General features: G+C 39.5%; 1 long non-coding RNA gene across 1 annotated transcript; it reads left to right on the top strand.

Annotated features, from left to right (window-relative positions):
* Positions 1-2,440: 2,440 nt before the first annotated feature.
* On the top strand, positions 2,441-13,685 carry LOC104959818 (uncharacterized). The gene is made up of 3 exons (XR_799923.1): positions 2,441-2,513; positions 4,206-4,210; positions 13,675-13,685. It is a non-coding gene; the product is annotated as an uncharacterized lncRNA (long non-coding RNA).
* The last annotated feature ends 411 nt before the right edge of the window (positions 13,686-14,096 follow it).

The raw sequence follows: 14,096 nt of genomic DNA, 5'->3' as shown, positions 1-14,096 counted from the left end.
CCCTTTCTGCCCCAGTGCACACCACATATTAAAAAATAAATGTTTTGAAAATAATTCATAATCTTTACTTAATAATGTGATAAGTGTCTAAATTGTCTAAAATATTAAACAAACCATCAATTATACATCTAATGGGGTTATAGCCCATATATAATTATGTTCTAATATGATTGATGCTCCGCAGGTATGAAGGAGTTCACACGAGGGACCGAGAATCTTACCATTACTTTATTTACAGTCTGGCAAAAGAAACCATTGCTTTGTTGAGAAATCCTAACAAGCTGAAAATGTGTTATTAAAAATTAACATACTAATTGAAGCTCCATAAAAACAGGGGTTGACAGACACCTCAGTGCTTAATTAACGGAGATTAAGACCTTGGCGACTCGTGGAAAAGTCTGCTTCCCTTCTTCATGATGTGTGCGCGGCATCCTTCAAGATGAATGGCGACTACTTGTTGTGTCCCACGACTAAAGTGACACAAACCAGCTGAGGCGGACAGAAGGTGTACGAAAAAAAAGGCTTGTGGCTGTTCACGTGACGAACCGAGAACAGAACGAGTGAGTGTCACAACAGCGTGAACCCGGAGGAAGTTAAGGCAGCGGCAGACAGATCAGTGGCTTTTCTCCCCCGTGGCAGATTACACAGAATACACACAATGAGAGACAGGAATATGGCAGAGGCTCACTTTTTTCTCCCCTAATTATCAGACGCCATATTGCCTACCTTCACGAACAGAGGAGGTAATTTTGTTTCGGAGTCCTTTTGGGAAATTAATTCATTTTACTAAAGTGACTTGGTAATTACAGTGACATCAAGGTTAATTGCCAAATCTGTATTGCTTTGGTGCCGTCAACGTCAAAGAAATCTGTTCTCTAAACACACCAGCAGACAACAGACCACACACACACACAGATCACCACAAACACACACACACACACACCCACACACACACACACACACACACAGACAGATCACCACACATACCCCATTTGGGTTTTGACTGAACAAAAGCCTGAAGATGTGCGTACGTGCAAGGACACACACACGATGTTGTGAAGGCTTTAAAGATGCTAGTGCTTCTTAACAACAAAGCAAAAGCTCAAAAGACTGAATACAACAGAGTTAGAAAGCAAGAAACTAATTTTTAGACTTAAAGAAACCCTATTATGCTTTTTGTGGTCTTCCATTTCCTGCAGTGTGTTACACAGGGTTTTTCTCTCACATCATCACTATGTAACACTCGGTTTCTATTGGCACTCCAAAAACATTGTACCTGATAAGATAAGGGACGGGACATCCCTAAGCGGTTGACCAATCACAACAGAGCCGGCCAGCTAGCCAATCAGAGCAGACTGGCCTCTGGTTTCAGACAGAGGGTGAAAAGTATGAGAAAAATAAAGAGCTTTTTGAACATTAAAGCATGGAGACATGTCACATTAGAAGCACAAAATACTAATATGAAGCAAAACATTTGAGTAATACGGCCCCTTTAAATATAAAAATGGTGGGCCACATGACAAAAAACAATCATTCCAGTAATGAACCTCTTTTATCAGACGATGACAATCCGTTCTTTCTCTGTAGATGATCCTCGTCCACAGCTCACCGAGGTTTGCCATAAATTCACCCAGAAAAGTTTATTAACAAAAACAAGGCAAAGTCATCAGGGTGAAACCTTGGTAATCAGTATAGCGAAATAGAACTCATTTGTTCTCCGGGGAGCAAATGAAACAATAAAAGACATCGCCCTCATTAACGCATCAGAGTAAGATGCCAACTGCATTTGTTATGAAATATGTTTATTGAAAGTTGTGTTAAAAAAAAAAAACCAACTACATCATGCTCCACAAATAATAACTGCTGATTTGCAATCTCGCTTCGTACCCTTTTATCCTTGAATAATTTGAATTGAATTAGTTTGCCTAATGTTGGTGTCCCTGTGCTGCTGCACCCTAATCAACGTACACTTTGATGTCTTCTTTAATGTGCGTAAGGTTTTTGAATGTGTGTCTTTTTTTCTGTAGAGCTAATAGGGCAGTTTCCTCTAGACAATACTGCCAGTTCTGACATCGGCGAATAAATAAAGGCAGCAACAAAAGCACAAACAAACTTGAAGAAGGAACCTTCACCAGCCAGTCAAGTTAAATCCGTGTTCGTACAAAATGTCATCATTTTATCATTTAATTATATTTGACATTTGTGTAAAATAGTCATAATTAGAGGGTATATGAAGATGCAGTGGCTGCTAGCTCTCGTCAACTTTTCTCCAATTTTGGTATTGATTGTTGTTTTTCGTCTTATTTTCTTACAGGAGAACGTATGGCATATGATAAATACTATCTTTTTTTGAAGGTCAAAGCTGATGGATAATGTTTACTTATAGTAAGTGTTCAACTTTCCTGTAGAGTGTTATATAGGTTTTTGTGCAGGTAAATTATTACTTTCGTAACATAATGCCATCACTCTGTAACACTTGCACTTCTTTTGGCTAGCGCTCCAACACATTGTACGTGATAGGCTATGGGGCGGGACATCTCTAAGGGGTTGACCAATCACAACAGAGCCAGCCAGCCAACCAATCAGAGCAGACTGGGCTCTGGTTTCAGACAGAGGGTGAAAAGAGGTGCTGCAGCACAGGCAGTATGAGACAAATAAAGAGCTTTTTGAAAATTAAAGCCTAATTATCTGCCCAGAGAATTAATAATTGTTCCTGCTTCAAACTCAAATAATTAACTTAATCAATACTAGTACGGTTTTTTCTAAGTAGCATTATTTCATTTCATTTCATTTGTATTTGTCCCGCTCATGGTACGCAAAACCAAATGTACAATAATTGCCAACAAAACATGACTCTACCAAAACACCATTGAGCGAAAAGGAGAAGGGAGAAGAATAAAATCTTATGTGCCCCTTTCTTAAAAAAAACAAAATAAATACAAATAGATTGTCTGCCCTTCATAATCATTTGTTTTCACAGCCAAACATAACAGTATCTTAGGATACTAATAGAAACACACAAAAAATACTTATTTCCCACTTGACGGTTAACGGAAATAAACAAAACAACAAAAACCAACACCAAAACATCACATGTATAAGGAAAAGAAAAGTGCAACACCCTCATGTGAGTCCATTATGGTCTTAACAACAACTTAAATCTGTGACAATAAAAAAGTCAATTTCTTTCTCCGGTGCATCACAGGCACTTTTTTATGTCTGGCCAGACTTTTATATATTAGAACTTGTCCAAAGCATCAAATATAATTAAAGGTAATTTAGCAATCCTTGACAACTTCACATTGTGTACTGCTCATGTCACAACCTTTTAGAGTTGTTTAGGACTCTAGCAGAGTACAGGAAGAGTGCAAATCAATAACTGATTTTGCATTGCATAACTGCATTTAATAGAGGCGCAGTGAATCCAAAAATAAAGAAAATGTCATCGGTCCCATGCTACTGCGGATCATGTTTGTGCATACTCCTTTCTTCTGAACAACAGGTGCTGCATCAGCCAGACAGGATGTTCCTGGATGTTGAGGAAATCCCTTAGGCCTTAAGCTTCCGTGGCGCAGCTGCCGACAAGCAGACATACAAAAGCATCTATTGACCAGACAATGATACACTACATTCCACTGTCAACTTGCAAAAAAGGAAAGAAAAAAGTCAGCAGTGCTTTCAAATATAGACGAAACCATTAAAGAGAGTAGGTACCGCTTACTATTATTTTGATGTACAAAATGATTGAGCTTTTAGGCTTTATGTCCAACACTGAAAATTGCACCAAATGCATTTAAGAATAGAGATATAGTCATTGACAGACCTGCCATAGACATATCAATTATAGAGGTTTATATGTGATGATATTGGTGTACCCTCTGAAAATGTCTGAATCTAACGGTATATGTGTCTTGTCTCGTTTTGAATTGACTGAGTTGTGACTTCCAAGGAAAAAAAGCTCTTTGTAGCTCTCATAGCAGCTAATATGAAATCTCCGTTTTTGACAAAAATGGAATGATGGATTATCAGTAATCGTTTCAAAGTGACACAGACACATTGGATTAACCTTCAGCAGCGTTTTTATCGTTTTAATGCCATTGAACACAACTTTTGATCAGAAAAACAGCAAAGGTAAGACATATTTGCCGTTTTGGCTCCGTAAAGCTACGTTGTGTCTTGCCCGGGTTTGCCTTCGCTGCCCTGAGTTTTGGTCGCACAGTGATGATACTTATACCTCTAGAATCTGTGGAATCTCAGCTTTGATGTGATATCTTGTTTGAGCAGATCCGATAAGTAATAAAGTATTTCTACAGTGGGTTCTCTGCTAAGTGCGTTAGCATTTTTTCGCTCAGGGCTAATTCAGAGGCTTGGTATTACCCTTGTGTTTCGTTTAGCTAAAAATGGTTTGTATCGTCAGTTACTGAGTTTCTTCCCGTTAAGTGGGTATCACACATTAATAGGTTGTTAAATGTTAAGAAGCCCTGAGACACAGTTTCGCTTAACAGGTTAAAAGAACAAACTACTTTTCTACGAGAAAGTATCTTGAACACCTCTTTAAGAAAAAAACAATGGCTTCTTTACATTTCTCGTGATCAAGAAGTTCAACATTGGTGATTGGTACCACTATCAAATAATAACTCAAATGTAAGACCTTTTATTTGTGAACATGTTCATTTTTCTTCTATCCTTGGTTTAATCATGTCTGAAACTTTTGTTCCTTGTATTAAGATACTTTATTAAATAACAAATATTGATAATGGCAATGCGTCATCGGGGTACAGCAGAATTAATTTGGTGATCATTTATCAAACTGAATTGCTTCTATGTATTGTTTAGCACTTAACACAATTATATTTTATACAAGCAAAGCGTGCATATTAAAATATGGATACATAGCCAGAATTATTCCGGCAGTAAAGATGATGTATTGTTGTTGTGTTGATTTTTTTTCCCACCTCACAGATCCATATTGTATCCAGTTATCATGTCTCCTAAATAAATAATCACGGTGCGTAAAAGGCTTAACCTGGGAGTTCACAGCACTTGTGCAGCTCTTAACCAATCAGAGAGCAACTGGCAAGGCCAGTTGCTCCTTGATCAATGATGGCTTTGGATTTGCTCGTTAGGCCCAGATGTGAAGCCTAATTTGGCTCACCAGTCTCAATTGCTGTTGTATAAAAACACACAAGCACACATGCACACATGCACACAACCCCTCGCTAACCCCTCCCTCCAGACAACCTGAGCTTCCTGAGTGATCAATGTCTCTGTCATCCAGGCCTGTGTCCGGGGCACCAGGCGGGGGGGGATGGGGGGGGCGCGGAGCCTCTGCGGCCAGTCTCGGGGTGACATTAGCGGACACAGGGTGAGTGATGTCAGCCCACAACTCCCCGGGGGGGCGGTAGAGGCAAAGGATCGGGCTCGGCCAAAAGCAGCGGGCTCGGAGAAAGGTCACTGCTCAGCCTGATGTGATTAATAAGACAAGAAGCTGAGTGTCCCCGATGCCATTATCAATATCCGTGGCCACAAGCTCCCCTAGATGCATATGCAGTAGGAGTCGTACACAAGGGTAAAAAACTATTATTTGCGAAGTTAAGTCTTATTATCGTGCGTCGGTTTGGTCACATTTGCTCGGTGATGCGAGAGGTCAGCTATCAATTAGATCATATTTATTCACAACAGCAGCTCTGACTCAACCTGATTCTGGTAATGACTCACGGAGAACGGATCCGAGAGGTGAAAGTCTGGGACTCAAATGTCAGCACAGCCTCGGCGACAAACATGACATTTAAACAGACATCTGTTTCGCTGTTCTGTTTCCCCGCCAACCAAAAATATTTATCCAAACTGCAGTTGTGCCATGTAAATAAGGGTAAGAAAAAAAACTAAAATCCCCACTTGTATTAGAGAAGACTGCAAGCCATTGAAATAGTTCTGAATTCTTATTTTCTTGCACTTTGCTGCAACTCCCCTAGCTCGGGCAAAGTTGAAACTGATTTTCGAATTAAAGCAAAAATAAATCCAAAAGAAAGTTTACTAAGACCGCAGCAAGTTCACTCCTATCCATCCTTTCCTGCTCTCCAGTTAGCGTTCAGTTAAACCCATGAGCACCAAACAAGCACATCTTGCTTCCTTAAATCAATTAGCCTCTGCATGTTGAGTGTAACTAATAGCCCTGCTGAATCCCAGATTAAATATGCTCGATACAAGCCGAGTATGAAGCGAGATGGTTAAGATAATTAAGAGTGATAAATCCTTCAGAAGAGGAAGGGGGAGACAATTTGAAAGCGTGAGCGAGAAGTCAGCTGGAGAGCGACATGGGATTAGAGGCCAAAAGAAGTAAAATAATGTGTGAATGTGAGCCGGAGAGCCAGTGATGGAGCTGGAGTTGTTTTCAGCCTCGCCTCGAGCGGCCCAGATGGCGAGGGCTCGTCTTCGTCTAGCCCTCGGTGCATTTGGCAGAAGCTACTCCTCACTTCTGGCTACTGTACATCTCTCTCTGTCTCTTCTGCTCTCGTCGGAGGGACGCATTAGCGCAGGGAGTGAAACATTACCCCACATTTTCACATTCCACAAAGTCTTCTCTTTTGACACTGTGACCTCACACATATGTCTTTACATTCAGATGTACAGTGAGTACTCTGCGTTCTGCTGTTATGCAAATCCACCTTTGTATTCATAAATATGTGCATAGACTTTACTGCAGCACTGAAATACATTTATTTTTTCAATCTCTTTCTTTGTGTCTCTGGGTTAAATGTTTTGCTATTTCTTATGATATGCTGGAGGAGAAAAGTATTTTCAGTATTTATGTTAAAACGTATATATTTTTTCTTTCAACGACTCATTATAAGATTGCATGATCTTGAAAAAACAACTAATTGTGGTTCTTTTAACTGATATTTCTATTGAGAGATGATTTGTGATATTTAGTTTTTGATCAAACTTCAATGAATTGTGCAGCCCTAACTAATTCTGACGGCATACAAAGAAATGTATCTATTCATTTGAATCATAAATCTATCGATCATAAATCTATCGATTAGATTTATGATTTGAAAATTGTAAAAGTAGGGTAGACATGTGGATATTATCCGGCTGAACAAAACGTGGTCCGTCTCTTCAATTTGTGTCAACCACAGACCTTATTTCGAGCTATTTTCAAAAATCCTACGGAGAAATTGCATTGTTTTTTGTCGAAGGAACCGGAAGTGGTAAAATGCTAACTTACTTCCGGGTTTTAGGACGCGTCACTGTGGCACTCTATTGGCAGTGGCACTGATTATAGTTAAATAGGAAACATCCCCAAACAAAAAGTTCAAAATAAATGGGACAGCATTTATTATACATACAGTATAACACACTACAGAAAAGGGAACATCCCAAAAAGGCATAATAAGGCCTCTTTAAAACACTGTCTCTCTAATAAATACTAATTGCGTATGTGAACTTTCGAGGAATCTTTTAGGACAAATTTGAGGAAATTCCGGTGAAATATTTTCCGTGTTTATTGAGATTAGAACAACTTCACACATCTATTTTATTAAACAATGAATTGTCATTTTCAAACTTCCATATCAGTAAATGAAATCCTCATTCATCTGAATGTTAATCAGTGTTAATTAACGACCGTCTCAAGTATTTAATTGTCCCACCAGTAAAGAGTGGCAGGAGCAGATTTTACAGCTTCATGCACAGTTGCACTCGTTCACCAGATCCTTATGAGGGCTGTCTTTTCCACCGAGATAATAAAAACCTCTCCAGCACTCCATCACGGTGAGAGATGTCTCATATTTCCCCCTGTCAGCCCCGACAGAAGCAGGCCTCTGATTTAAAGTGGTCTGCTCGACAATGACTTTTATTAGGGAGGTAAATATTAGTGTTGGGTGGGTAAGATTCACAGCTGGGGCTCAGCGTGAGGAGACAGTATCGAGATCGTCCGGGGGATTGTAGAATTTCAGTCTCCTGTCCCCTCCCGGAGTCTGATCAATTGTTCTCATCGATAGCTTTGTTCCATTGGATTCTCGTTTTAATGAGATAACAGGAAATAAAGGATCTGACTTTTAAAACTTTCAAAAAAGAAACGGCCACAAGATTTATCCGTGAAAATGCTAAGCGATGCATAACGTTGCTGTGCTGAGGTGGACAGGCACATGTTGATTGCTCATTATTCCCACTATGGCATTATAATGGAGCCACAATGTAAACGTATGCAAGTCTCTTCTGATTTCACAGAGGGGTTCTGAGCAATATGCACTTGAAAAAAGCTCCATGGTGCTTTTGAAGCGGCGCGGCGGGATGCCAGAGTGTCTCCCTGGCTAAGCGGCACATTATATTTTATAAGACGTCTCCTCTGCTCCCGTGGGACTCCCCCGGCTCATGCCTTAGCCATCAGTTGTCAGCCAGACCAAAACAAGACTAGAAAGCAAAGTTACTGTGAACCGGAAAGGATAGAAATCGCTGGAGGCCTTCTCAAGCGCAATCCAACATGACGTGTAAGCAAAATCCTTTAGCTCCTAACAGCAGTGGAAAATGATTAACATTAATATCTAGCACCCACACCCATATTCATCACACCTTGTCACCGGCTGCCACCCAATTCTACGCCTCGATGCGTCACAGTCGTGAAGGTGAGGGGTTCTCCAAATGACATCCTTAGGAGTGAACCGCCCACTCGTTCTCCTGTCCCCTCCTCCGCAAATAAAGCACCGTTTCCCTCCATAACGGCTGCCGTGACGGCTCGGAGATAAGCCGAGATAAATATGAAGACCGGCGGTTTTGACTACATGGCTCATTGGCGTGGCAGATGACAGTTATTACATGCTGCGGGTGAAGAGGAGATATCCGTAGAAGAGAGCGGGGGAGATTTGGAAAAGGCAGATGGATGATAATGTCGGAGCAGATGTTTTTCTTCCCTTTTTTTTTGAAGGGGATGAATAAAAACATTTGCTTAATGATTTCCTGAGTACAACAAACACCAGTGATTACCACAGGAAACTATGAAAAGGGGGAAGGTGAGGGGAATTGACCATTTCTGTCATCTCGCTTGTTAAGAAGTTAAAGATTTCGAGCAGCCATGATGATGGTATTGCTATTTTTACAATATAAATCTGCAGAATAATAAAGCTTTATTTATATGGCACATTTTATAAAGCATATGCAGCTCTAAGTGCTTTACAAAATGACACATCACAAGTTAAAATTAAACAACAAGAAATTCCCCTCAGATTATTTGTTAAGAACTTTAAAAGATACAGGCAGCCAAATATAACATTTTATCAGGTTAATAGACACAAGGAGGTCAAAGGTATGATAACAAAACAAAAATAAAATAAATAATGGTTTCTCTCTGACAGATAAGACACAAGACAACTGAGTCGATCCAACAATATAAAACCCCATCAAACAAAGTGAACATATAGGTACAACAGAAAAAAAGGTTAAGACCTATAAAATAAATAAAACAATATAAAGGTAGGTAAATAATAAAGACTAAAAGAACATTTAAAGTGGGGGGTCCACTGAGTTGGCCTCTCTGATAGGGTGTTCCACATTTTGGGAGCGTAGTGGATAAAAGCGGCATCACCCATTTTATTTTGGGGGACTTTAGGGATATTTAAAAAGCCTCAGAATGTGTCGCGATATTACAGAAGGGAAAGAGCAGTGCATCTTTGAATACAAAAATGACATGAGAATGAGTTTTAGGTGCATTGTTTTCTTTTACGTAATCTAAAATGGAAAGGACACAGCCTGGGGGGGGTTTGTTAAATTACTGCAGTTGGATAAATCAATGGATACTACTGAGTTAAGAGTGTTTGACCAGACTGAAGGCTGAGGAGGGTAAGAGGGATCGGCAGCTGTGTTGAAATAAAATGACGAGCTAACACTGAACATGTAATATCCACACAATGCTTAAACGGTAAAAGCATGTTGTCAAATGTTGTTCTCTCGTAGACAATTTGGCAAAGAACAACTATAATCTTGGCATTCTGGGTAATTATTCTTAATTGGCTGCAGCTGTGGAGCCCCAATCAAGCTGCAGTGGTGTCAAATGTCACTGCTTTGACTACGATATGTGCTGAATTTAAAAAGAAATGTACGTTTATGAAAGACAATGAAAAAGTAGATGTAATAAAAATATAATTGCTATTTCTTTCGGTCTCTAATCATATAACAATCTATCTTCAGCTTGAATGTGTTTTGACACTGATGAATTCCTGCAATTTAAAGACAAAAATAAGCATTTTGGAATGCACTTATTTGCTTTCATGCTAAACGTTTGATAAGAACATTGCCAACACCCTTGTGATTGTTAGCTACAAACAAAGCAGAGCCAAGAGTCAATTAGCTAAGTTTAGCTAGCAGAGATGAAAAAGCCAGTAGAAACCGTTAAACTGGCTCTGTCTAAAAGTATATATAAATACACAAAGTGTTCGCTAATGAGCTTCAGAGGTGGAAGTAAGCTACATTGTTATACTTTTAGACAGAGCCAGACTGGCTTCTTCTCTCGTTTCCAGTCTTAGACATAGAAACAGCTAGCCAGGCCAGTAATAAGGATGTTCAAATATTCAACTATTTAAAAGCACCTTCAAATTATTCAATTAAAATGAATACTGTAATGTAAATATTGTCTATGGAGGAAAAATGTCACAGCTCTGCCAATATAAGAGACATATTAGGACAGAGACATAAAGCAAACTATCCTGAATGTTATTGATAGGGAAAGTTGAGGCTTATTTCCACTGTGTGACACTTATCCACTTTCTTGTTAGAGATGGAAAATACATCGTGTGTTTTTGTGCTCATTCTGGTTGTTATTAGTGAGGTTCATAGTCTGTTTGAATACATCCTGAAAGCACAAAGTTTTGGCTGGCACATTTTTCTAGCAATTTGGGCAAGACATAAAAAGTGCTCCTGGTGGAAGCTGCTTGGTTTCTAAACCACTCAGACATCCCTTCATTGCAAATGATCTTTTTGACAGCCAAACAAAGAACAAGCTATATGTTTAGGTTCGCCAAAAACACTCCGATGTTCCATCTTGAGAGTTCTGCTTTTTTATCTGTGCACTTTCAGCTTGTTTGTGTCCAACCTAACAATATCAGTGCCAGGCTCCTTTCTCTGTGGATGTTTTGTGGATTAGAGGTAGCTGAACATGTGTTGATGGTGTACTGAAATTCATCTTCAAATGTTGTAAAAACGAATTACATTTACATGACTACACATAGTCCCTTAGCAACGGTCTGTTCTCTTTAACAGCAGTCTGTTAGCTAGAATAACAACCTCTGAAATGTCCAAATTGACCAATCCGAATGGAGTATTAAACTAAGCCATGTAATAACCAGTAATTTATCAGCTTCTGTTTTCCATTTCATACATTCTAAAGATTATTTACAAAGCAATTACATTTTTTACGGTAACCTTGAAATATGAACAGCTTTCTATAAAGAAAAACCCTCTCAAGTGTATTAATTAAGAAAAAAATAATGAATCTTTTTATAGTCCTTTACAGCTCCTGGAAGCAGTTTTTAACAAACCACCTTGTTAGGTTTCTCCCTATTTCCCGGCTTATTCTGGAAAGTAATTGGGGATAATGAGCTGTAATCCATTTAAATCCTAAGCACGCTTGTTCAAAAACATGTTCTTCACTTCCAGCACAGTCCCCTGACAGGTATTAAAGAGGCCTGTACCTTTCAGGTCTCTGTGACGGAGAGAACTCCATGCCAAAAAATACAGTGTGACTTGCCAAAAAACGCAAGGATTATAATCCTCGGAGGATACAGGGATTGGAAGTGACTATAGTGTCTTTAGATGTAAGTACGTACAGCTTCTACAACGTATTCAGCTTCTCAACATTTCAGCACTTTGCTACAGCTTCAAATCACTCATACAGAATGTATTGATACATTCGCCTGGCGTATTTCCCATCACCCCCTGCAGAGCGTTGCAAAGCTGCAAGTCTTTTCACTCAATGCAACAATCAGAAATGACCTTAATGTTGACAACAAGGACACCAGCAATGGATTACTTGTCAATTTGACTGCATAACAGAATCATGGAGTTGGAAGATGAATTACCCTGCAAACCAGCCAAGACAAGTGGTGTGTGTGTTCATTTAAACCCGATTTGTGTATTTAACGGCTTACGGCGGGGCGTACGTGACAGAGTGCCACCAGGCGCTTAATTCAGATGTATTACAGCTAACGCAGAGCACTTGTGACTGACAGGCAAAACATAACGCTTGGAAACAATTATTCATGAGCCCTTGCAGAATTCTGTATGAGGTGACCGCTCGATTTGATGAGAAATGCTGCGTTTTTAGCCGCAGAAATTAATTTCCCCCATCAGCATCCATGAGCATCTATTTGTGATTGTGTGCAGCGTTGGTACGTAGCGCTGATCCTTCCCTTTGATAAGTGTCCTCAGTGCTGCCATCATTGTCACCAACAATGCTGCCACGGTTGCTGATTTAATCATAGCCTGTCAATGTGTCTGCGCAACGCTTGAAGCTTTGTATTCCAGGTTGATCATCAAGTGTTGCAGGCACAAAAGGAAGGCTAGTCCCGATCGATACGTCAACAACGATGACAGGCTTGTCCCTGAGAAATGTCCGCAGTGTTTGACCACATTTATGCTTGTGAGACATTCTCCTTTACAAGTTATCTTGCCATGCCTGGATTTGTGTGATGGGCATGGCTAATCGGGTGACCAGCCAGCGGTGGCACAGGCAGCTTTTGAAATCTGATAATCTTCTCATGGTGCTCGCCCTGCTAGAGTCAGAAAGAGTTTGGAAGGTGTTTTTATAGTGTTATGGATGGACAGGCCAACTGGGCCAAGTAGCCCGGATCAGAAGCTCGATATGAAGTTACTTGTTGGAAAGACAATCCAATGACCACAAGCGTACAGCTGCAAATAGGGGCACAAGTAGAGGATCAAAACTGGCGAGAAGACACACGAAAAAACTTCAGAGATTTAAAAAAAGCACAAAATAACCACTTATAGAACAACTAGAGATGCAAAACGAAAAGATAAAGCCCAAAATGAACACAAGAAGACGACCAGAGGGTCAGAATTTGACGAGGAAGAGAAGACAGAAAACCAAGTAGAGGAGAAAAACAACAACGAAGAGATAAAATACACAATAAGAGCTTCAAAGAAACCAATAAGGGGTGCAAACTGTACACAAAGTAATAGATGAAAGGACCAGGAGAAGGTGCCAAACGACCACAAAGAGACTAACGAGTAAGCATAACTACAAATGACAGATGCCTATCTTCTCATAATCTGTCCATGACTGTGGGCTTTTTTTTTGTTACAAATAGCAGCTATTAATATTAGAGATGTCCCGATCCGATCACGTGATCGGGGATCGGAGCCGATCATGTGATTTTTTCAAAAGATCAGAATTGGGAGAAAAAAATCGGGGATCGGGATTATTTATTTTTTTTTTTAATACTTTTTTAAAAAAAAAATTGTATTCAATGTTACAAAACAAAAATGACCATGTTCAAGTCTTAAAGTCATCCTGAGGCCTTAGTTTTGGTTTCAAATTACACAACATCATGTATGTGTTGCTTCTTTGGGGCTTGTTTTCATAGACCTGGTTGCTTATTTCTCTCAAATCTGGCAACAGAGTGGGCAGGGCGCAGTGTCTAATTGTAGCAGTAAGCTAACGAGTACTGATAAGCTTTATTTAGTTTTGATCCAATGCTGCACAACTGAACTGATCCAATGCTGCTGTGAAAAAAAGAAGCTATATCCATGTTGGATAGAATATCCAATTTAAATAAAAAAATAATCTTAAGGGCAACTTGAATGCTTTTTTTCTTTTTTTTCTCTTAATGCATTGCATAAAGATCGGATCGGGAAAAATCAGTATCGGTAAATTGTCAAAATCAAATGATCGGAATCGGATCGGGAGCAAAAAAAGGTGATCGGGACATCCCTAATTAATATCTATCATTTTAAATTCGAAAATATTTCATTTAGTGTTATGTTAGTAGTAGATGTGTTTCTTAGCCGCTGATTCTTTTCCAGTACTGTGTGTTTATGTGTTTTTTGATATCAAAGTGTCTTTTAAAAACAAGCTCCAGTCTAGT

The sequence above is a fragment of the Notothenia coriiceps genome, unplaced genomic scaffold (assembly GCF_000735185.1).
Source record: "Notothenia coriiceps isolate Sejong01 unplaced genomic scaffold, NC01 NC01_scaffold00031104, whole genome shotgun sequence".
Taxonomy (NCBI): domain Eukaryota; kingdom Metazoa; phylum Chordata; class Actinopteri; order Perciformes; family Nototheniidae; genus Notothenia; species Notothenia coriiceps.
The sequence above is the reverse complement of the archived record's forward strand: the minus strand, read 5'-3'. Positions and strand labels throughout refer to the sequence as shown.